The sequence below is a fragment of the Bufo bufo genome, chromosome 1 (genome assembly GCF_905171765.1).
Source record: "Bufo bufo chromosome 1, aBufBuf1.1, whole genome shotgun sequence".
In the NCBI taxonomy this organism is placed as follows: domain Eukaryota; kingdom Metazoa; phylum Chordata; class Amphibia; order Anura; family Bufonidae; genus Bufo; species Bufo bufo.
Genome location: NC_053389.1, coordinates 658,566,337 through 658,589,262, shown reverse-complemented (window position 1 = coordinate 658,589,262; position 22,926 = coordinate 658,566,337).

Below are 22,926 nucleotides of genomic sequence, written 5' to 3'. Positions count from 1 at the left end.
CGTGACCTGGTTCTTTAGGGTGCCGGCTGGACGCTGCGCTGACGTCACTGGTGTGCGACGTTAGCCTCCGATACTGTGCTGGAGCGCAATTTCATATGCCAATATCTTTAAAGTGAAGAGCTTGTTTCTTCTTTTCCAGAATCCACGCTCACTCTGTCTATGCCAGACGCGTTTCAGGGTCATACACCCCTTCCTCAGTGGCCAACTGAGTGAGTGGATTCTCACTCCTTATATGTGGGTTGTTGAATTTCCCACAATCCCACTTTTCTGGGCTTCACCTAATAGGTGGGGTGGATCACATTGTTGCTTAATTGTATCACTATTCACAGCACACTATAGCTTATTTAAAACATAATTAAATGAATTTTATAACCATAAATACCATTTCATATATTTATTAACAATGAAAATAAACATAAAAACAGGTTCATGGAGAGGGCTCAACGGTCAGAATGACATTTTGGAGAAAATCGCACATAAAACGCATCCAAACCGCATTCAGTGTGAACTGCGCCATATGTGCGGTTTCACTATTTTGCTACTTTGCAGGGTATTAGAATGGAGCCTATCCATGTATATTGTTTTGGCATACATTGATTGTTGATTTAGTTGCCAGATTTATTAATTGTGTTTCAGAGGAGCCTTCCAGTGAGGAGGGGAGATCACAGCGCTGATAGTCAGCGTGCTGCGATTTCCCATCCCCACCGGACGACCCCCCGATATTCATAGAAACCCAAATACCTCCATCTCGGCATTGAGACCTCTGGGAACGATAGTGTCAAATTCAAAGATTCTGCGGGATTCTTGCCTAGACATGTGGGCAATGTGGTTGCCCCCTCTCCATAGTTTTTTGACCCTTTCTATAGCTGTGAATCTAAGGCTGATTGGGTCACAATTGTGTTGAACTTTGAAGTGCTTTGATAGGGAGTGTGTCTCTAGGCCTTTTTTGATATTTGCCACATGTTCCGCTACCCTCTTTTTAAGTGTTCTTTTTGTCCTACCTATGTACTGTTTCCTACATCCACATTCCAATACATAGATAACATCAGTTGAATCACAGGTTAAGCACTCTTGTATTTCTAGACTAGAGGAGTTGACTGTGGACACCACTGCAGTAGTTTTTTTGGGGAAACTTGTTATTTTGCAATTCGCACACCTGCCACACTTAAAGAACCCATTTATTGTCAGCCAGCTGGCTTGTTTCTGATTGTCCTTATTCACTTTAACAGTTGGGGCTACTTTGCCTGCTAAATTATTGGCCCTTGTATATGTTATTTTTGGTATATCGCTCAAAAGGGGCCCAATTATCTTATCATTCAGCAGATGTCCCCAATGTTTTCGGATACTCTTTTCTACCACTCTATATTGGGAACTGAATGGGAGAATGATCCTTATTGTTTCGTCCTGTGCTTGTGGCTCACTTGCCATAAAGAATTGTTCTCTTTCCATCTCCTTTACTTTTGCCAATGATTTGTTAACAACCTGGACCGGATAGTCTCTATCCAACAATTGCTGTTTCAAGACAGTGGCCTCTTCATCAAATTTGCTGTCATTAGTACAGTTCCGTTTAAGTCTGCGGAACTGACTAGTGGGTATATTGATCAGCCACCGTGGAAGGTGGCAACTGGCAAACCTGATGAAGCTGTTCTTGGCCACTGGCTTGAAAAACGTATTACATTGTAACTTATCTTCCTTAATCCATATTTCCAAGTCAAGAAATTCAACCTTTTCTTTGCTAGTGGTAGGGCTGAATACTAGATTCTTATCATTGTTATTGATATTGTTTAGAAACAAATCAAGGGATTCAGCTGTGTTTTGCCAAATGAATACAATATCATCAATGTACCGTCGCCACAGCACCAGGTCCGTCCCCAGTTTGGGAAGAATAACCTCCCTCTCCCATTGCGCCAGGAATAAATTGGCGTAGCTGGGGGCGAACCTGGTGCCCATGGCAGTCCCGGTACATTGCAGATAAAACTCATTTTCGAAAGCAAAATAGTTGTGAGTTAGGATATATCTCACACCTTCCAGTAAGAATGCTAGCTGTTCTCTGGGGAGCCTAGCTTCACCCGATAGTTGTTCATATAATGCCTGAATCCCCCCGGTGTGATCTATCACCGTGTAGAGGGATCCGACATCCAGTGTCCCCAAGATCCATCCATCCATCCATTTGACATTTTCCAATGTTTTGATAATGTCGGTGGTGTCACGGATGTATGATGGCACCTGTTTAACATAAGGTTGGAGCCATTGGTCAATATATCTAGATAGATTACATGATATAGACTGAATGCCAGACACTATTGGGCGGCCTGGAGGTGCTTCAAGGCTCTTATGAATCTTGGGGACACAGTAAAACATCGGGATCCTCCCCTCGGTGTCCATGATAAATCTCGCTTCCTGTTCTGAGAGAAAACCTGCTTGTGTTCCCCTACTGCAGTAATCCTTTAAAATCTTATGATATTCTTGTGTTGGATCTCCTCTAAGTCTCTGATATGTGTGCTCTGATCCTAATTGTCTGCGGCATTCCTGTATATAATCTACTGTGTTGAGTATCACAACGGCCCCGCCTTTATCTGCTGGCCTAATTGTGATATTGTTAGCTTCTTGTAGTGATTTAATGGCCCTAATTTCCTCTTTGTTCATATTTGCATTGACCCTACAGCTTTTTATTCTTCTCAGGTCACGTTCTACGTTGTTCTTGAATGTGGCCATTTCGCTACTAATCTCCTGTCTAGGGAATTTTTTTGACCTGGCTTTTAGATCTGTATGTGGGTATTTGATAGTATTCCCCAACAGATCCGCCTCCCTATTTATTGGATTTTTTAGGAAATATTTTTTAAGACATAGGCGTCTAATGAACTTTTCCACACCAATATATGTGGCAAATTTATCCATAGGATTAGTGGGAGCAAACTTCAGACCTTTGTTTAGAAGTTGCGCCTGGATATCTGTGAGGACAGTGTCGCTGATATTTATTACATTGGTAGGTATTGCTACTAATTTCTGTGTTTTCTTTTTTTGTGCATGTCGTCCTCTCCGTGTTGTTCGTTGTGCTCGTGTCTCTGCCTGTTCATTATTGGTGTGTGGTGATACACTGTGTTCTGATGGTGTCTGTGTTCCTGTCTGTGTTCCTGTCTGTGTGTTAAGTGATACCCTCTGTTCTGTGCATACTCCCTCGGACGCTCCCTCAAGTTGTAATCGTGAACATAGCCCTGTGTTGGGTGATTGTGTATTTGTGTCTCTTGTCGTGGTGGGGTAGGGGTGCGTGTGCTCCTCGTGCGTGTTTTGTGATGTGGGGGTGTAACATCTAAAAAATGAGGTGTTGCAAGTGTCTCAAATCTATTTGTGGTTTTGACATTATCAAAATGTCCCTGTGTTCTAATGTGCTCTACTTCCCTTTGTTCATATCTATCAGTGACCACCTTCCTCTCCATATTGTATAATTTTCTTGATTTTTTGCCCATTATTTCCCTTTCCAATATGTCTAGATTTTTGCAGATTCTCTCATGCCATTTACGAACTGCATCAGTATCTGGGAATGCTTCCATTTCTTTTTTTAAATTATCTATTTGCCCTGTCATTTCATCTGTCATTTGCATCCTTCTTTTTATAATCATCTGTATAAGAGCCCCTGACTGTGTTTTCAGGAAATCATCCCATTCTTTTTTAAATTTTTCATCCACCAAATCTGATGCAGGTGTTTTGGTGAGTGACAAACCTCTAGGGATGAGGCCCTTATCTAGATATTGCGCAAGTGATCGAATCTCCCACTTGTTGCGCAACTGCCGTTGCAGAGTCCTCTCCAGAACCCTAAAAACATCATCCATTGATCTATTCATATCTGCTGATGCTTCACCTTCTATATTGAAGGTAAAAGCTTCAATTTTTCTGTACTTGTTATCCAAGTGTTCCCAAATGTCCATCTCGCAGCGGGGGGAGCTCAGCTGTTAAGGGTACTATATTAGAAAAAAAGCGTGTAATATACAGCGGCTCACCCTCGCTACGTACGGATAGGTGCTCACCCTCTAGTCCTACCCTCAGGACTCAAAGGATAAAGAAATATGTAGAAGATTGAGGGGGCACTCACACAAGGGATCACTAGATAAATGTGGTACAGATATTTATTAATAATATTAAGAACATCCCCTAAAAATCATTAAAACATAAATAAAATATATATGCACTGACAGTATTCACTGAAATAGTTCACTGACAATATTCACTGACACCAGACTCTAAGGATGAATATGGGATTGCCGACAATGTAATATAATGACACGGTAATTGTCCCAATATAAGTTCTGTTCCACCCAGGTGCAGGGATGAAGTCAATGATAATGCAATAAATACCGGCCTATTTGGAGCGGTGATAGTGCTAGTGTCCCTTTGTCCGTTTAGGACATACAGAGGTAGGTGGCAAGTTTGGAGACTGAACTCCAGTACTTACAGTCTCTTTGTCGCTTGCAGTACTCCGGTCTAACCCTTCCTGGCTGGCTCTATGCAGCGCTGATATCCCAGGCGGCCGTGCACTCACCGCGTCCTGCGTTGTGCACTCGGCCAAGACGTGGCGTCCCACGTGACCTGGTTCTTTAGGGTGCCGGCTGGACGCTGCGCTGACGTCACTGGTGTGCGACGTTAGCCTCCGATACTGTGCTGGAGCGCAATTTCATATGCCAATATCTTTAAAGTGAAGAGCTTGTTTCTTCTTTTCCAGAATCCACGCTCACTCTGTCTATGCCAGACGCGTTTCAGGGTCATACACCCCTTCCTCAGTGGCCAACTGAGTGAGTGGATTCTCACTCCTTATATGTGGGTTGTTGAATTTCCCACAATCCCACTTTTCTGGGCTTCACCTAATAGGTGGGGTGGATCACATTGTTGCTTAATTGTATCACTATTCACAGCACACTATAGCTTATTTAAAACATAATTAAATGAATTTTATAACCATAAATACCATTTCATATATTTATTAACAATGAAAATAAACATAAAAACAGGTTCATGGAGAGGGCTCACTATTTTGCTACTTTGCAGGGTATTAGAATGGAGCCTATCCATGTATATTGTTTTGGCATACATTGATTGTTGATTTAGTTGCCAGATTTATTAATTGTGTTTCAGAGGAGCCTTCCTTAATAAATCTGGCAACTAAATCAACAATCAATGTATGCCAAAACAATATACATGGATAGGCTCCATTCTAATACCCTGCAAAGTAGCAAAATAGTGAAACCGCACATATGGCGCAGTTCACACTGAATGCGGTTTGGATGCGTTTTATGTGCGATTTTCTCCAAAATGTCATTCTGACCGTTGAGCCCTCTCCATGAACCTGTTTTTATGTTTATTTTCATTGTTAATAAATATATGAAATGGTATTTATGGTTATAAAATTCAATTATGTTTTAAATAAGCTATAGTGTGCTGTGAATAGTGATACAATTAAGCAACAATGTGATCCACCCCACCTATTAGGTGAAGCCCAGAAAAGTGGGATTGTGGGAAATTCAACAACCCACATATAAGGAGTGAGAATCCACTCACTCAGTTGGCCACTGAGGAAGGGGTGTATGACCCTGAAACGCGTCTGGCATAGACAGAGTGAGCGTGGATTCTGGAAAAGAAGAAACAAGCTCTTCACTTTAAAGATATTGGCATATGAAATTGCGCTCCAGCACAGTATCGGAGGCTAACGTCGCACACCAGTGACGTCAGCGCAGCGTCCAGCCGGCACCCTAAAGAACCAGGTCACGTGGGACGCCACGTCTTGGCCGAGTGCACAACGCAGGACGCGGTGAGTGCACGGCCGCCTGGGATATCAGCGCTGCATAGAGCCAGCCAGGAAGGGTTAGACCGGAGTACTGCAAGCGACAAAGAGACTGTAAGTACTGGAGTTCAGTCTCCAAACTTGCCACCTACCTCTGTATGTCCTAAACGGACAAAGGGACACTAGCACTATCACCGCTCCAAATAGGCCGGTATTTATTGCATTATCATTGACTTCATCCCTGCACCTGGGTGGAACAGAACTTATATTGGGACAATTACCGTGTCATTATATTACATTGTCGGCAATCCCATATTCATCCTTAGAGTCTGGTGTCAGTGAATATTGTCAGTGAACTATTTCAGTGAATACTGTCAGTGCATATATATTTTATTTATGTTTTAATGATTTTTAGGGGATGTTCTTAATATTATTAATAAATATCTGTACCACATTTATCTAGTGATCCCTTGTGTGAGTGCCCCCTCAATCTTCTACATATTTCTTTATCCTTTGAGTCCTGAGGGTAGGACTAGAGGGTGAGCACCTATCCGTACGTAGCGAGGGTGAGCCGCTGTATATTACACGCTTTTTTTCTAGAAATTATATATTGTGTCGACCCCACAATATTCCCGATATTCTTTAGATACAAGAATGTTTTCACATAGCCTTAACTGACTTTCCCCTTTGCTTGGTGTTGCGCAGTGCTGAGTGTACGTCTCACTCGGGTACTATGTGTATGAACTTGACCGGCCCCTTTGTTTCCATGGTGAGGCTTGCGGTTCATGCCTCCTTTCTTTATAGAGCAGCATGTATCGAACAGTGGGAACTCGCGAGATCGCGAGTGCGGTCATGTGTCCTGTCACGTAGATTCCCAATCACTTGAGCGGTCAGGCGATCACGTGATGCGGAGATCCGGAAGTTAGAATAGTTTGGACATGCGCATTACGCAAATTGAAATGCTGGTATCCATGAGGATCATATCCCCGCTTTCTCCATGGCTATCTTCCCCATTGTTTTTATTAAACCCACCTGCACTAAGGTATTTGAATTATATTATCACATGTGTGAGTTATATCATAATATATGAATTCACGAATGAGATAGCTTTAAAAAAATTTTTAATCATATACACTGATGTCACTTTAACATGCACTTAATGAATCACATTGTAATTTATGGAAATAGTGTGTTTAACATGAGGTATTTTTACACTTTTTGTATCTTATTTGATTAATTTGACTAATTGATTGATTGTGTGAACCTGTATAAATATGCACATTGCACCAGTATACTTGTCACTGCTTGAGAAAGGTCCTAGCAAGTGGACCGAAATGTCGCGGCCTGGTGAATAAAGCTATCACTTTTATTTTACTCCCTGGATGTGCCGTGGAATTTATTTGCATATATATATATATATATACACAGTACAGACCAAAAGTTTGGACACACCTTCTAATTCAAAGAGTTTTCTTTATTTTCATAACTATGAAGGCATCAAAACTATGAATTAACACATGTGGAATTATATACATAACAAACAAGTGTGAAACAACTGAAAATATGTCATATTCTAGGTTCTTCAAAGTAGCCACTTTTTGCTTTGATTACTGCTTTGCACACTCTTGGCATTCTCTTGATGAGCTTCAAGAGGTAGTCCCCTGAAATGGTCTTCCAACAGTCTTGAAGGAGTTTCCAGAGATGCGTAGCACTTGTTGGCCCTTTTGCCTTCACTCTGCGGTCCAGCTCACCCCAAACCATCTCAATTGGGTTCAGGTCCGGTGACTGTGGAGGCCAGGTCATCTGGCGCAGCACCCCATCACTCTCCTTCATGGTTAAATAGCCCTTACTTTTTAAAGTTTTCCCAATTTTTCGGCTGACTGACTGACCTTGATTTCTTAAAGTAATGATGGCCACTCGTTTTTCTTTACTTAGCTGCTTTTTTCTTGCCATAATACAAATTCTAACAGTCTATTCAGTAGGACTATCAGCTGTGTATCCACCTGACTTCTCCTCAACGCCACTGATGGTCCAAACCCCATTTATAAGGCAAGAAATCCCACTTATTAAACCTGACAGGGCACACCTGTGAAGTGAAAACCATTTCAGGGGACTACCTCTTGAAGCTCATCAAGAGAATGCCAAGAGTGTGCAAAGCAGTAATCAAAGCAAAAGGTGGCTACATTGAAGAACCTAGAATATGACATATTTTCAGTTGTTTCACACTTGTTTGTTATGTATATAATTCCACATGTGTTAATTCATAGTTTTGATGCCTTCAGTGTGAATCTACAATTTTCATAGTCATGAAAATAAAGAAAACTCTTTGAATGAGAAGGTGTGTCCAAACTTTTGGTCTGTACTGTGTATATATATATATATATATATATATATATTTATTTATTTTTTGCAGTATTGTTTTTATAATGATGGGCTATAAATTCACCACCTTCTCTTCCTCCCTCACACAGGAGTAAGGGCATATGTTCTCCTGAAACCTTGCGGAGGGGAGGCGGTTGAAGTGATGTACATCTCAGCGTCGCTCGTGGTGTATATTTACATACTTGTAATTATAGATTTTTCATGATGAATCAAATAAAGAATATGAAGGTGATTCACCCCTTGTTTGTGAGTGTGGAATACATAACTCTGAAAAGGATACATCTTCTTTCATTCATCTTGACTTCATTAGATACACATACTCAAAATCCATTAGATGTCTAGGTATCTCAATTTGAAGCGCAAACATGAACTCTACCACATCGTCCACTGCTAACACAGAAGACCATCGGTTTCTTCTATTTGATAAAGTAAGCCTTTGTATTCACCAGGTTTACTCTTTCCTCCTTTAGCAATAAACTTCATTACCACTATCACTATTTACAAAAATTTATATTTTTAGACAATGCTAACTTTACCTCTGCTTCCACCAATTCCAGCATCAACTCCACCACTTCTATTGCATCCAGCCATACCTCCAGCAGCATCTCCACCAGTTGACAAACTCTTAATATGTTGTAGAATGTAGAAGCTTTTTTTTCTCATGGTTTCATAAAAACATTGTACAGTTTTACCACAGACATCAACATGTGAACAAACCCTTCTTTTGCCTACAAGCATTTGAAAGCTTTACCATCCAGATTTAACGCCACACAGTTCTGCCTTTTTTGTTAGTAAAAATAAATAAAAATGTAAATTAAAAGAGGTGTGCCACCATGAAATGTTATTTTGATTCTGTATGTAAACCAGTTACTTCTATAATTAGCTTTTTGTTATCAAACCAAATTACAGTCGTGAGATCCAGTCTTGAGACATTCTCTTTACTTCCTTATAATGACGCCCCTTGGTGTTTCATCATAATACCGTAGGTATGTGCACATCCACCTACTGAGGTGGTCATTCATCCTCAGCTCTGTCCTTCAACTACCAGCAGCCATATCTTATGTTAGAAGCTGTGACAGTTACAGGAAAAGAGCTGCAGCAGAAAGAACACACCTCCTGAGAAAAGACACACACCCCAGGCTGCAGCAAGAAAGATATACACACCCTACCTGAGAAAGGACATGGCACCTGCATTGCCAGCTTTGAAGAGAGTCTAGAACTGGTACAATAAATGTGGGTAGCAATGGATCCATGTGAGGTAGAGGGCTGGTTCTATCTTGGTTAGAAAGGGATCATTATGTATTATAAGATGTCTGATTTTCATTTCAAGTAAGAGATCTCCACACAAGTTATTCTTCTTCAAAATGTTGGCAAAGGGCTTGTCAGTTATGCTTCCACAACAAAAATCAAAGAGGTTTTGTTTTTTTCTGGCTCTATTAGTTTAAAGATTATCGTGGGGATTAAAGAAAGAAAGAAAACAAAACTCGGTTATTTAAAATAAAAAGGCAAGACAGTATTTTCCAGAATATAATACTAATTCATTATAGAGGAAAGTAAGGATAATACAATATGTAGCTGAAGTAGAAAAAAAAAACTGAAATGAATAGATTTTATAACACTAAAATATAGCGCATTTATACTTTGGATAAAAATAATCTATCTGGTTGAAAAGGAGGCATGTGAAGATAATATTAATCGGCACACAACATTGTGCGCCGTCCCTCCGAGAATTCTTTCCCTGTATTTTTCCTATTGTAACTGCCACAGAAACCTGGAGAACAAAAGCACTTAGCAAACATTAAAGTGACCAGAAGGGATTATTGTGTGGATCTGAAAAAGTACCAGGTGCTTGGTAACTAGATGTGAGCTATTTCAAAAGAGGCACCTTATTCAAATAATAGATCTTATTAAAACACCAGTTAAAACACTTGCTAGCTATTATTACCTACATTATGGCTTTCCAACATACAGCCTATCATTCCCTACAACATTATGAAACAACAGGGTTGATTTATATCTCTACATTATACCCAATGTGTCCCTAATGAAAGACTAAACATTGAAAATATAACTAATAATCAAGAAATAGTAGTATAGACAAGCACTCATTTATTAGAAACTATAATATACATAAAAATGTAGGGTTATAGAGAGCTCGCAAGTGGTGAGGGTATGATGGGTAAGTGCGTATTCTTCCTAAAATGTAGTAGTACATATTTCACAATAAAAAAAGAAGAATTAAAAGAGTAAAATTAAAAAAGTTAATTATATATATGAAAGTCTATCTTCAGATGTCTAAAATAATGTATACAGCATAACACTGATCAAACTGAGGATCCTTCTCCTGAGAGTCCTTCTCCTGAGGACAAATAATGCTGGTTGTTGATGGCTTTCAGTTATACATCGAATATATATTGCCATGGTCTGGTATACCGCACTTGTAATAAGAGTCGGATCTGCAATGGTTAAGTTCACCATATTATACTGCACAACAGACCGTTCTACTTGATTTAAAATATTATCTTCCAAATGACAAATTGTAGCAGCTTGATAAATGAGTTATTTCAAAAGTGGCACCTTATTCAAATAATGGATCTTATTGAAACACTAGTTAAAACACTTGCTAGCTATTATTACCTATATTTTGGCTTTCCAACATTCAGCCTATCATTCCCTACAACATTATTAAACAACAGGCTTGATTTATATCTCGACATTATACCTAATGTGTCCCTAATGAAAGACTAAACATTGAAAATATAACTAATAATTAATACTTCCCTTAGTCTCCTCCTTCTGATTTGGACTCAAGTTCCTTGGGCGTAGAGGAAAGTTTTGTCAGGGCCACACCCTTCATCATAAGATTTTATGGAGTGATCAGTCAGCTCGGTGACGTCACCGGCACCAATGGCCTGGCTTCAGCTCTGCCCTAGAAGTTTTAAAGCCAGCCCATCAGAGACTGTGTGACGTCACAGAATACACTGCTGGGGGTATAACTTAACCCTTTCATGACCAAGGGTCATTGATTCCCCAGTGTCCAGGTAAAATTTTACAAATCTGATATGCGTCACTTTATGTGGTAATAGCTTTGGAACACTTATCCAAGCCATTTATCCAAGCCATTCTGAGATTGTTTTCTTGTGACACATTCTACTTCATGACAGTCATAAATTTGAGTAAATATATTTCACCTTTATTTATGAAAAAATCCCAAAATTACCCAAAATTTTGAAAAATTCACAATTCTTTAAATTTTAATTTCTCTGCTTTTAAAACAGAAAGTGATTCCTCATAAAACATTTATTACTTAACATTCCCAATATGTATACTTTATGTTGGCATCATTTTGGAAATGTCAATTTATTTTTTTAGGACATTAGAAGGCTTAGAAGATTTGAAGCAATTCTTAAATTTTTTAAGAACTTTTCCAAAACCCACTTTTTAAGGACCAGTTCAGGTCTGAAGTCACTTTGTGGGGCTTACATAGTGGATACCCCCATAAATGACCCCATTGTAGAAACTACACCCCTCAAGTTATTCAAAACTGATTTTACAAACTTTGTTAACCCTTTAAGTGTTCCACAAGAATTAAAGGAAAATGGAGATTAAATTTCTAAATTTCACTTTCTTGGCAGATTTTCCAATTTATTACATTTTTTTCTTTAACACATTAAGAGTTAACAGCCAAACAATACTCAATATTTATTACCCTGATTCTGAGGTTTACAGAAACACCCCACATGTTGTCGTAAACTGATGTAAGGGCGCACGGCAGGGCGCAGAAGAAAAGGAGAACCGTATAGTTTTGGAATGCAGATTTTGCTGGTCTGGTTTTTAGATGCCATGTCTCATTGAAAGCCCCCCTGATGCACCCCTACAGTAGAAAATCCCCAAAAGTGACCCTATTTTGGAAACTGGGGGATAAGGTGCCAGATTTATTGGTACTATTTTGGGGTACATATGATTTTTAATTGCTCTATATTAAGTTTTTTGTGAGGCAAGGTAACTAAAAATAATGTGCTATTTTTATAGAGCAGGTTGTTACGGACGCAATGATATCAAAGATGTCTACTTTGTTTATTTCAGTTTTAAATAATAAAGCATTTTTGAAAAATAAATTTATGTTTTTGTGTGTTCATATTCTGAACGCCATATTTATTATATTTTTCTGCCGATCGTCTTGTGCAGAGGCTCGTTTTTTGCAGAAAGAGTTGAGGTTTTTAGTGGTACCATGTTTGGGTACATAGGATTTTTTGATCATTCATTATTACACTTTATGACCAAAAAAATTGGCTGTTTTGGAACAATTTTTATTTATTTATTTTTACAGCGATCATCTGAGGAGTTAAGTCATGTCACACTTTTATAGAGCAGATCGTTACGGACGTGGCGATACCGAATATGTCTACTTTTTCGTATTTATTTAAGTTTTACACAATAAAAGCATTTTTGAAACCCAAAAAATTATGTTTTAGTGTCTCCATAGTCTGAAAGCCATAGCTTTTTTATTATCTGGGCGATTGTCTTAAATAGGGTATAATTTTTTGTGGGATAAGGTGATGGTTTGATTGGTACTATTTTGGGGGTCATATGCCTATTTGATCGCTTGGTGTTGCACTTTTTGTGATGTAAGGTGAAAAAATGGCTTTTTGGCACTGTTTTAATTTTTTACGGTGTTCACATGAGGGGTTAGGTCATAAGATATTTTTATCGACAATACCTGATATGTACACTTTTTTTTATTATTTCACTTTAACACAATAATAGCATATTTGAAATAAAAAAAATGATGTTTTAGTGTCTCCATGTTCTGAGAGCTATAGTTTTTTTAGCAATTTTCTTATGTAGGGTCTCATTTTTTTGCGGGATGAGGTGACTGTATTATTATTACCATTTTGTGGGACATACACCTTTTTGATCGCTCGGTGTTGCACTTTTTGTGGTGTACGGTGACAAAAATGGCTTTTTTTTACACAGTTTTTATTTTTTATGGTGTTTATCGGACGGGGTCGATCACGTGATATATTTATAAAGATGGTCATTACGGACGCGGTGATACCTAATATGTGTAGTCTTTTTTGCTTTTTCTTTTTTTATAGGAAAAGGCAATTTTTATTTTTATTACATTTTTATTTATTTATTTATTTTTACTTTTATTTTTATTTTTTTATCAAAAAAGTGGGGCTGATGGCTGTACCATACTTTGCAATGCTTTTGCATTGCAAAGTATAATACTATCAAATGTCCTGTAGATGGCAACACTGGACGCTTTTGCAAAGCGTCCGGTTGCCATGGCAGCCCCGATGGTTGAGAGAGGGAGCCCCCTCCCTCTATTAACCCCATGGATGCCGCTGCCGCGGCATCTAAGGGGTTACAGCAGAGTGTCAGCATACAGCTGACACTTGCTGCTGATGTCGGCGGCTCAGGAATGGAGCCGCCGACATCAAATAAAGCAGGGGGACTGCATCGGGGCAGGGGGCACAGATGGGGGCACGGCCAGCAGGAGGGGGCACATTTGAGGGCAGGATGCATGCATGGGGGGGACCGTATCAGGGGTACGATACATGGATGGGGGGGCGGGGACCGCATCAGGGGCAGGCGGAGGCAGGGCTCACAGGAGGGGTGGGGGGGTTGGAGGCGAACAGGAAGGGGGCACAGATTGGGGGGCTTCAGGACACATTACCTGATTTCCGGCTCTGATCTGCAGAGCGCAGATCAGAGCCTGGAACAGGCACTTTTTCATTGCAGCGATCAGATTGGTTAGTCTGCACAGACTAACCAATCGGATCAATTGCCGGCAAGGGACCACTCTGGTCCCTTGCCGGCATTACTGAACTGTATGCTGTCCCTTTGCAGCGCTTGGATTAAAGAGCTGCCTGACGTCTATACATGTGCTAGCTGCACGGGGCATGTGTAATTAGCATGTATATAGACGGATTGCAGTCGGAAGGTGTTAAAGCTGACTGGAACGAATGCAAAATCTGTAAAAGGATTCCTTAAAACCATAATTGGCCTAAATGAGATACTGCGATCACAAATAAGTATATTAATATTAAATCCTTTGGAAACTTTTTTCTTTTTTTGCATTTAACTTTTTCCCTTAGAGTCATAACTAGAGTTGATCGGACACCTGGATGTTCGGGTTCGGCTGAACTTCACAAAAAAGTTCAAGTTCGGTACCCGAACTTGACCCCGAACCCCATTGAAGGGCTAGAGGGCTGCAAATGCCAGCAAAATGTGGTTAAGAGCATGGCAAGTGCTCTGCAAACAAATGTGGATAGGGAAATGACTTCAAATAACATAAAATACGTAAAAATGAATACTAATAAAATTGATCTAGAAGGATGAAGTCCTTAAGGAGTAGAAGGTTGAGGAGGCGGTGGATGTGGCGGTGTATGTGGAAGCGGCGGTGGAGGAGGTAGCCTACACTGCTTTTTGGTTTAAAATGTATTTTTATTTTGTTTAAATTAGGGTACACCCCAAAACATTGAGAAATATAACCTGTGATAACCCCCTCCAGTCGTGCTAAACACACGTTCAGACAATACACTGGATGCAGGGCAGGCCAGCACCTCCAAAGCATAAAGGGCAAGCTCAGGCCATGTGCCCAATTTGGAGACCCAGAAGTAGCAGGGGGCAGAACCATCAGTCAGTTCGTGTACAGTAGGCGTGTGCAAACATACTTCCCCACCGTATCGCATAACCCAGTGATGTTCACAAATCAATTGGATATCTGCTCTATCAACTTTCAATGTTCTTTTCTGCGCCTACCATGTTGATCACGGTTAACGGCGAATCAGGGTTCCACCCCGGAGAGGGAGCATAAGAAAGGGAGACCACATCCAAGGGAGATCAATGCATGAAATTTAATTGTGATAGAGTGGAAATGTGGGAGAAGCTATTAAAACTGAAGAATTGAAGGAAAGGAGGGGGCGCGCAGCAATTACCCACTCCCGACTCGGGGAGGTAGTGACGATAAATAACAATACAGTACTCTTAAGATGCCCTGTTATTGGAATGATTAATAAAAAATTATAGGGCATGTCACTGTGGTATTTTGGATTTGGAAACTTTAGCCAGGAGAGACCCTGCTGCCGCTTTGTTGACTCTAGATAACTTCTGCCTGATCGCACGTCCCTGTGACGTCCACCATCCATTTGGATAACTTCTCTATCAGCTTTCGATGTTCTTTTCTGAGCCTACCATGTTGATCGCGGTTATCGGCGAATCAGGGTTCCACGCCGGAGAGGGAGCCTGAGAAAGAGAGACCACATCCAAGGGAGATAAATGGATGAAATTTTATTTTGATTGAGCGGAAATATGGGAAAAGTTAATGAAGCGCAAATGTAGGTCAAATTATTAAAGCGCAAATGTAGGACAAATGTCACGACCGCTACCCCAGCAGCAGTCGTGTCGCACCAGACGGAGGGGAAGGGGGACCCTTATCTACGGATGGGAATAGTATGGCCACCCCTGACTAACCCTAAGCTGGCACCTGTCTGCCCTGATACCCTAGACTGGGTGTGAACCCGTGCGGCGAGCAGGATGCCTAAACCCTCAGTCACCCTAACAAGCCTAGAGTGGGGAAAGGCCGATGGGAGCACTAGTCACCATCACTCATGTCTAGGAGAACAGCAGGGGAAGACAGCAACAAACAAACTATATCAAAGATAGACTTATCCAGTCACGAGCAGAGAAGGCGATCCCAATTACGACTGTCCACGCCGGACAAGAGCTCCACAGCAACACCATCAAACGATCTCCTTCAAAGGTCAGAATAGAACTGGAAGTAAGGACTATATCTTGCAATGACTGCAAGTGAAAGTGAAACTAATATAGTAGCTGGGAGTGGCAGACAGGACTCACCTGAGAAGGATGCCTACAAACTCCCAGTCAGGATAAAAAGGTTCACAAGGCAAAACCCAAATAACATACCCTGAACCACGGAGCAAACTCACAAGCTATGCGACCTTCTCCTCCCATACCTGTCTGGATCAGTCACAGTCGTGACAGTACCCCCCTTTCTACGAGGGGCCCCTGGACCCTCAAGACCAGGCCTCTCCGGATGGGAGCTATGAAAAGCCCGAATGAGTCTGTCCGCTTTTATCTCTGATGCTGGAACCCACATTCTCTCTTCGGAACCATAACCTTTCCAGTGCACCAGGTACTGAAGAGAGCGGCGAACATATCGTGAATCAACAATCTTTTCTACCTGAAACTCAAGACTGCCAACAACAACCACCGATGGAGGCGGTAGTGGCAATGGTTCAGGAGGTTCTACATATCTCTTAAGCAGAGATCTGTGGAAGACATTATGGATCCTTAGAGTCTGAGGTAGCTCCAGATGAAAAGCCACCGGGTTAATGATCTTAATTACCCTATAAGGACCAATAAATCTTGGACCTAATTTCCACGAGGGAACCTTCAACTTGATATTTCTGGTAGACAACCACACCAAGTCATTCACCCCAAGGTCCGGACCTTCAGAGCGCTTCCTATCAGCCGCACGTTTGTATCTACCACCAATTCTCTTCAAACTTTCTTGCACACTCTGTCACACTGAAGAAAGTGAAGACGCAAATCGTTCCTCCTCGGGAATCCCAGACGGCCCCCCCTCACTAAACGTACAAAACTGAGGATGGAAACCATACGCACCAAAAAATTGTGACTTATCGGTGGACTCTTGACGACGATTATTAATGGCAAACTCGGCTAACGGTAAATAAGATGACCATTCCTCCTGATTTTCGGAAACAAAGCATCTCAAATATGTCTCTAGGTTTTGATTGGTACGTTCAGTCTGACCGTTGGACTGTGGATGGAAAGATGAAGAAAACGACAGATGAACCCCTAAACGAGAACAAAAAGCTTTCCAAAATTTAGAAACGAATTGGGTACCACGATCCGAAACAATATCGGAAGGGACCCCGTGAAGCTTCACGATGTGGTCAATAAAAACCTGAGCCAATGTGTTAGCATTAGGCAATGCGGCAAGAGCAATAAAGTGCACCATTTTACTGAATCTGTCAACAACTACAAGAATAACAGTCTTCCCCGCTGATACTGGTAGATCCGTAATGAAATCCATTGACAGGTGCGTCCAAGGCCTGTTGGGGATGGCCAGAGGTAAAAGACGCCCTGCCGGACGAGTATGATCTACCTTAGAACGAGCACAGGTAGCACATGCAGACATAAAATTCAACACCTCCTGGCGCCATTTAGGCCACCAGAACCGACGAGACACTAACTCAGAGGTTGCCCTACTACCTGGGTGTCCTGCCAGTGTGGAGTTATGGTGTTCTTTTAGTATCTCCAGTCGTAAATTTTCTGGCACAAACAGTTTACCCGAGGGGCAGGAGGCCGGGGCGTCCCCCTGAGCTTCCAACACCCTTCCCTCCAAACCTGAGTGTAATGCAGAGACCACCACCCCCTTTTGCAAAATGGGCTCTGGTACCTCAACATCCCCCCCTCCAGGAAAACTTCGAGACAATGCATCCGCCTTAGTATTTTTTGCCCCCGGGCGATAGGTTATTACAAAATTAAACCTAGTAAAAAATAACGACCACCGAGCCTGTCTAGGGGTGAGACGTTTAGCAGACTCCAGATATAATACGTTTTTGTGATCAGTAATCACCGTGACGGGATGAACCGCCCCCTCCAAAAAATGACGCCACTCCTCAAAAGCCAACTTAATAGCCAAAAGTTCCCTGTTGCCAATATCATAGTTCCTTTCTGCAGTAGACAATTTCTTCAAAAAGAAAGCACACGGACGCCATTCACCAGGGGACGGGCCCTGAGATAGTACCGCTCCCACCCCCACCTCTGATGCGTCAACTTCTACAATAAAAGGAAGCGAGACATCTGGCTGTACTAGAATAGGGGCCGAGGTGAATCTCTCCTTCAGAGATGCAAAGGCAGTTTTGGCTGCATGTGACCATTTGGAAAAATCGGATCCCTTTCGGGTCATGTCCGTCAGTGGTTTGACCACCAAGGAATAGTTTTTTATAAACTTTCTATAAAAATTGGCAAACCCCAGGAAGCGTTGCAATGCCTTCAGGTTCTCAGGCAGATCCCAGTCTATAATCACCCGGACTTTCTCTGGATCCATGCGGAAACCTGAATCTGACAACACATACCCCAGAAATGGCAGTTCTTTTACGGCAAACACACATTTTTCTAACTTAGCAAACAATTTGTTGGCCCTTAATATCTGCAGCACTTGTCTCACATGGATCTTATGTGTATCCAGATCCGGGGAATAGACCAGGATGTCATCAAGATATATCACAACAAATCTCCCGATAAGGTGACTAAAAATATCATTGACAAAATGTTGGAATACCGCAGGCGCATTAGTAAGACCAAATGGCATGACCAGATTTTCATAATGCCCTTCCGGAGTATTAAAAGCCGTCTTCCACTCATCCCCCTCTTTGATGCGAACCAGGTTATAGGCTCCTCTGAGATCCATTTTGGAGAACCATTTAGCACCAGCAACCTGATTAAAGAGGTCGGGAATGAAAGGAAGAGGATAGGGATCTCGGATAGTTATCCGGTTTAATTCCCGGAAATCCAGGCAAGGACGTAGGCCCCCATCTTTCTTTTTAACGAAAAAGAACCCTGCAGCCACAGGGGAAGAAGAGGGTCTGATGTGTCCCTTAGCCAAACTCTCCGAAATATAATCTTTCATAGCCTTCCTCTCCGGGCTGGAAAGATTGTATAACCGGGTTTTAGGTAGTTTGGCCCCAGGTAGTAGATTAATCGGGCAATCATATGGACGATGAGGTGGTAACCCCTGACAACCCTTCTCAGAGAACACATCCATAAAATCTGACAGAAAGGCAGGTAAAGATGTTACAGAGAGTGTAGATCACCTACTACTCAAGCAGTTGTCCTTACAATGTTCACTCCACTCCACAATCTCCCCGGCCTGCCAATCCACCACTGGATTGTGAGTCACCAGCCAGGGAAGCCCCAATACCATAGGAGCCGGAAGACCGTCCAGGACATAACAAGAGATATGCTCTTTATGGAGGTCCCCTACCTGCAGATGGATATTATGAATGATCTGAGTTAACTCTTTCTGAGTAAGAGGGGAGGAGTCGATGGCAAAAACAGGAATAGTTCTGCGTATCGGTTCTGGAGTAAAACCCAGAGCCTGAGCAAACCGTAAATCCACCAAGTTGACCCCCGCCCCACTGTCCAAAAAGACGGAACAGATCTCAGTCTTATTGCCCGCCTCAACGGTAGCGGACAACAAAAACTGAGACATGCGTATGGAGGAAACGAATACGCCCAGACTGTTATCCTCCACACAATCTGGGGACTCTAGTTTTCCGGCGGCTCCTTTGTTTGTGGTCTCTTGGGTTCTGAGGGACAAACCTTTACAAAATGACCCCTCCCCCCACAACGAAAACAAACCTCTGACCTACAGCGGAACTTAGGAGGATTCACCCGTCTAGTGGCGCCCCCTATTTGCATTGGTTCGACTGGATCATAACAAACCGATCCCTGCCCTATAGAGGCCTCCGTAAAATTTAATAGTCTCTCCCTGAGTCGTCTGTCGATTCTTATGGACAGAGACATAGCAGCCTCCAGAGACCCAGGGACCTCGTATACCGCCAGCGCGTCTTTTAATTTTTCAGACAACCCCTGGCAGAACTGACTCCTAAGGGCCGAGTCGTTCCATAACGTATCAGTAGCCCACCTACGGAATTCGGAACAATATAGTTCAGCAGACCGGTTCTCTTGCCGAAGTCTACGTAGCTTAGACGCAGCCAGTGAGACCCTGTCCGGGTCATCATATACAAGACCCAGGGCTTTAAAAAAAACTCCTCCACTGATCGTAAGGCCAGAGAGTCTGATGGTAGGGAGAAAGCCCAAGCCTGCGGATCTCCTTGCAGGAGAGAAATTACAATACCCACCCGTTGTTCCTCACCGCCGGAGGATCTAGGGCATAACCTGAAGAACAATTTGCAAGCTTCTCTGAAGGTTACAAATTGGTCTCTCCCTCCTGAGAACCTATCAGGTAAGGCCACTTTTGGCTCAGGAGTACCTTGGTTTCCCGTAGCAACGGTGGAACCCAAGGATTGCTGCTGCAGCACTGTTGCTTTTAATCCTGCCACTTCAAGGGATAACCCCTGAAATTGTTTCGCCAAAACCGAAACCGGATCCATAGTGGAACAGACAAAAATACAAAGCAAAACAGCAAGCAACAAAGAAGAAAAAAAAAAAAAGAAATGTCACTTTTTCTTTTTTTTTTCTTTTTAAAAGGCCAGATATACTGTCACGACCACTACCCCAGCAGCAGTCGTGTTGCACCAGACGGAGGGGAAGGGGGACCCTTATCTACGGATGGGAATAGTATGGCCACCCCTGACTAACCCTAAGCTGGCACCTGTCTGCCCTGATACCCTAGACGGGGTGTGAACCCGTGCGGCGAGCAGTATGCCTAAACCCTCAGTCACCCTAACAAGCCTAGAGTGGGAAAAGGCCGATGGGAGCACTAGTCACCATCACTCATGTCTAGGAGAACAGCAGGGGAAGACAGCAACAAACAAACTATATCAAAGATAGACTTATCCAGTCACGAGCAGAGAAGGTGATCCCAATCACGACAGTCTACGCCGGACAAGAGCTCCACAGCAGCACCATCAAACGATCTCCTTCAAAGGTCAGAATAGAACTGGAAGTAAGGACTATATCTGGCAATGACTGCAAGTGAAAGTGAAGCTAATATAGTATCTGGGAGTGGCAGACAGGACTCACCTGAGAAGGATGCCTACAAACTCCCAGTCAGGACAAAAAGGTTCACAAGGCAAAACCCAGATGACATACCCTGAACCACGGAGCAAACTCACAAGCTATCGCGAGTAGCAAGTCGCTGCGACCTTCTCCTCCCAGACCTGTCTGGATCAGTCACAGTCGTGACAACAAATTATTGAAGCGCAAATGTGGGACAACTTGTTAAAGTTTAAGCATTGAATGAAAGGAGGTAGCGCGCATGAATTAAAGAAGAATTTCTGAAATTTTATTCCCTGTCACCTATGCAGAGCAGGCGTATATTCACGTCCAAAATTGTAAAATGTCAACCCAAGAATGTAACAGAAAAATTATTGAAATTTATTAAGCTGTCAACTAGGTAGAGAAGAGGTATATTACACCCAAAAATTGGTGAAATTCACCTGAAAATGTAACAGACAAATTAGTGATTTTTTTTTACCTGTCTACTAGGTATAGCCGTGGTACATCACCCAAAAATTGCTGAATTTCACCTGAAAATGTAACAGACAAATTAGTGAATTTTTTTAACCTGTCTACTAGGTATAGCAGTGGTACATCACACCCAAAAATTGGTAAATTTCACCCGAAAATGTAACAGCCAAAGTAGTGAAATGACATAAAATAAAATACGTACAAATCAAAAAAAAAAAAGTGATTTATGAGGTGGAGGTCCATATGGAGTAGGAATTTGAGGAGGCGGTGGAGGCGGTGGACGTAGCGGTGTAGGTGGAAGCAGGGGTGGAGGAGGACGAGGAAGCCAACACTGGTTTTTGGTTTTAATTATTTAAAAAAATTAGGGTACACTCCAAAAGAGTGTGAAATAGCCAAAATACAGAATGAGCAATTGCGCTGTATTATAACAATGGCTGGTTAAGGCCGGTGTACATGTCTATTCTGCACAAGGTACGGACAAGTCCTGTCGGATCCATGCCTGGTTCATTTTAATGAACGTGAGCTTGTCCACATTGGCTGTGGACAGACGGCTGCGCTTGTCTGTAATAACGCCCCCTGCCGTGCTAAACACACGCTCAGATAATACACTGACTGCAAGGCAGGCCAGCACCTCCAAGGCGAAAATGGAGAGCTCAGGCCATGTGCCCAATTTGGAGACCCAGAAGTTGAAGGGGCAGACCCGTCATTCAGTACGTGTAGGTGTGTGCACACATACTGCTCCACCATGTTGGTGAAATGCTGCCTCCTGCTAAGACAATCCATATCAGCTGGTGGTGCAGGTTGTTGTGGCGTGCTGACAAAGCTTTTCTACATTTCGGCCCTGCTAACCATGCCTTCTGAGGTGCTGGCGGGGCTCCAGCTGCGTTGGCGACCTCTTACTCCTCCTCTGCCTTCGCCTTGTGCTTCCACTGTGCTCCGGGTGTTAGGTGGGAATGCCACCAGCAGCGCGTCTACCAGTGTACGCTTGTACTCACGCATCTGACGATCACGCTCCAGTGAGGGAATTAAGGATGGTACATTGATGGTATGGGAACCTGTAATCTGCACAAATTAGAATGTGTGCAACTCGGCGGTCGTTGCGGAGACACTGCAGCATGTAATCGCTCATTTGTGCCAGGCTGCCCAGAGGCAACGAAAAGCTGTCCTCTGTGGGAGGTGTATCGTCTGTGTCCTCTGTATCCCCCCAGCCACGCACCAGTGATGGGCATGAGCTGTTTTGTGTGCCACTCTGCTGTGAACATGGTTCCTCCTCCTCCATCTCCTCATCCTCCACCCCATAATCCTCCAGAACTGTGCCCTGGCTGGACAATTGTGTACCTCACGTTTGTGGGTGCAGGAACCCACCCTCAGAGCTACTTGTAATTGACTGGCCGGAAACCATACAAAATTATCCCTCTTCCTCCTCCTCCTCCTCTTGTGCCACATCCTCTTCCATCATCGCCATCAGCGTTTTTTCAAGGAGGCATAGAAGTGGGATAGTAATGCTTAGAACGGTGTTATAGGCACTGGCCATGTTGGTGGAGTACTCCAAACAG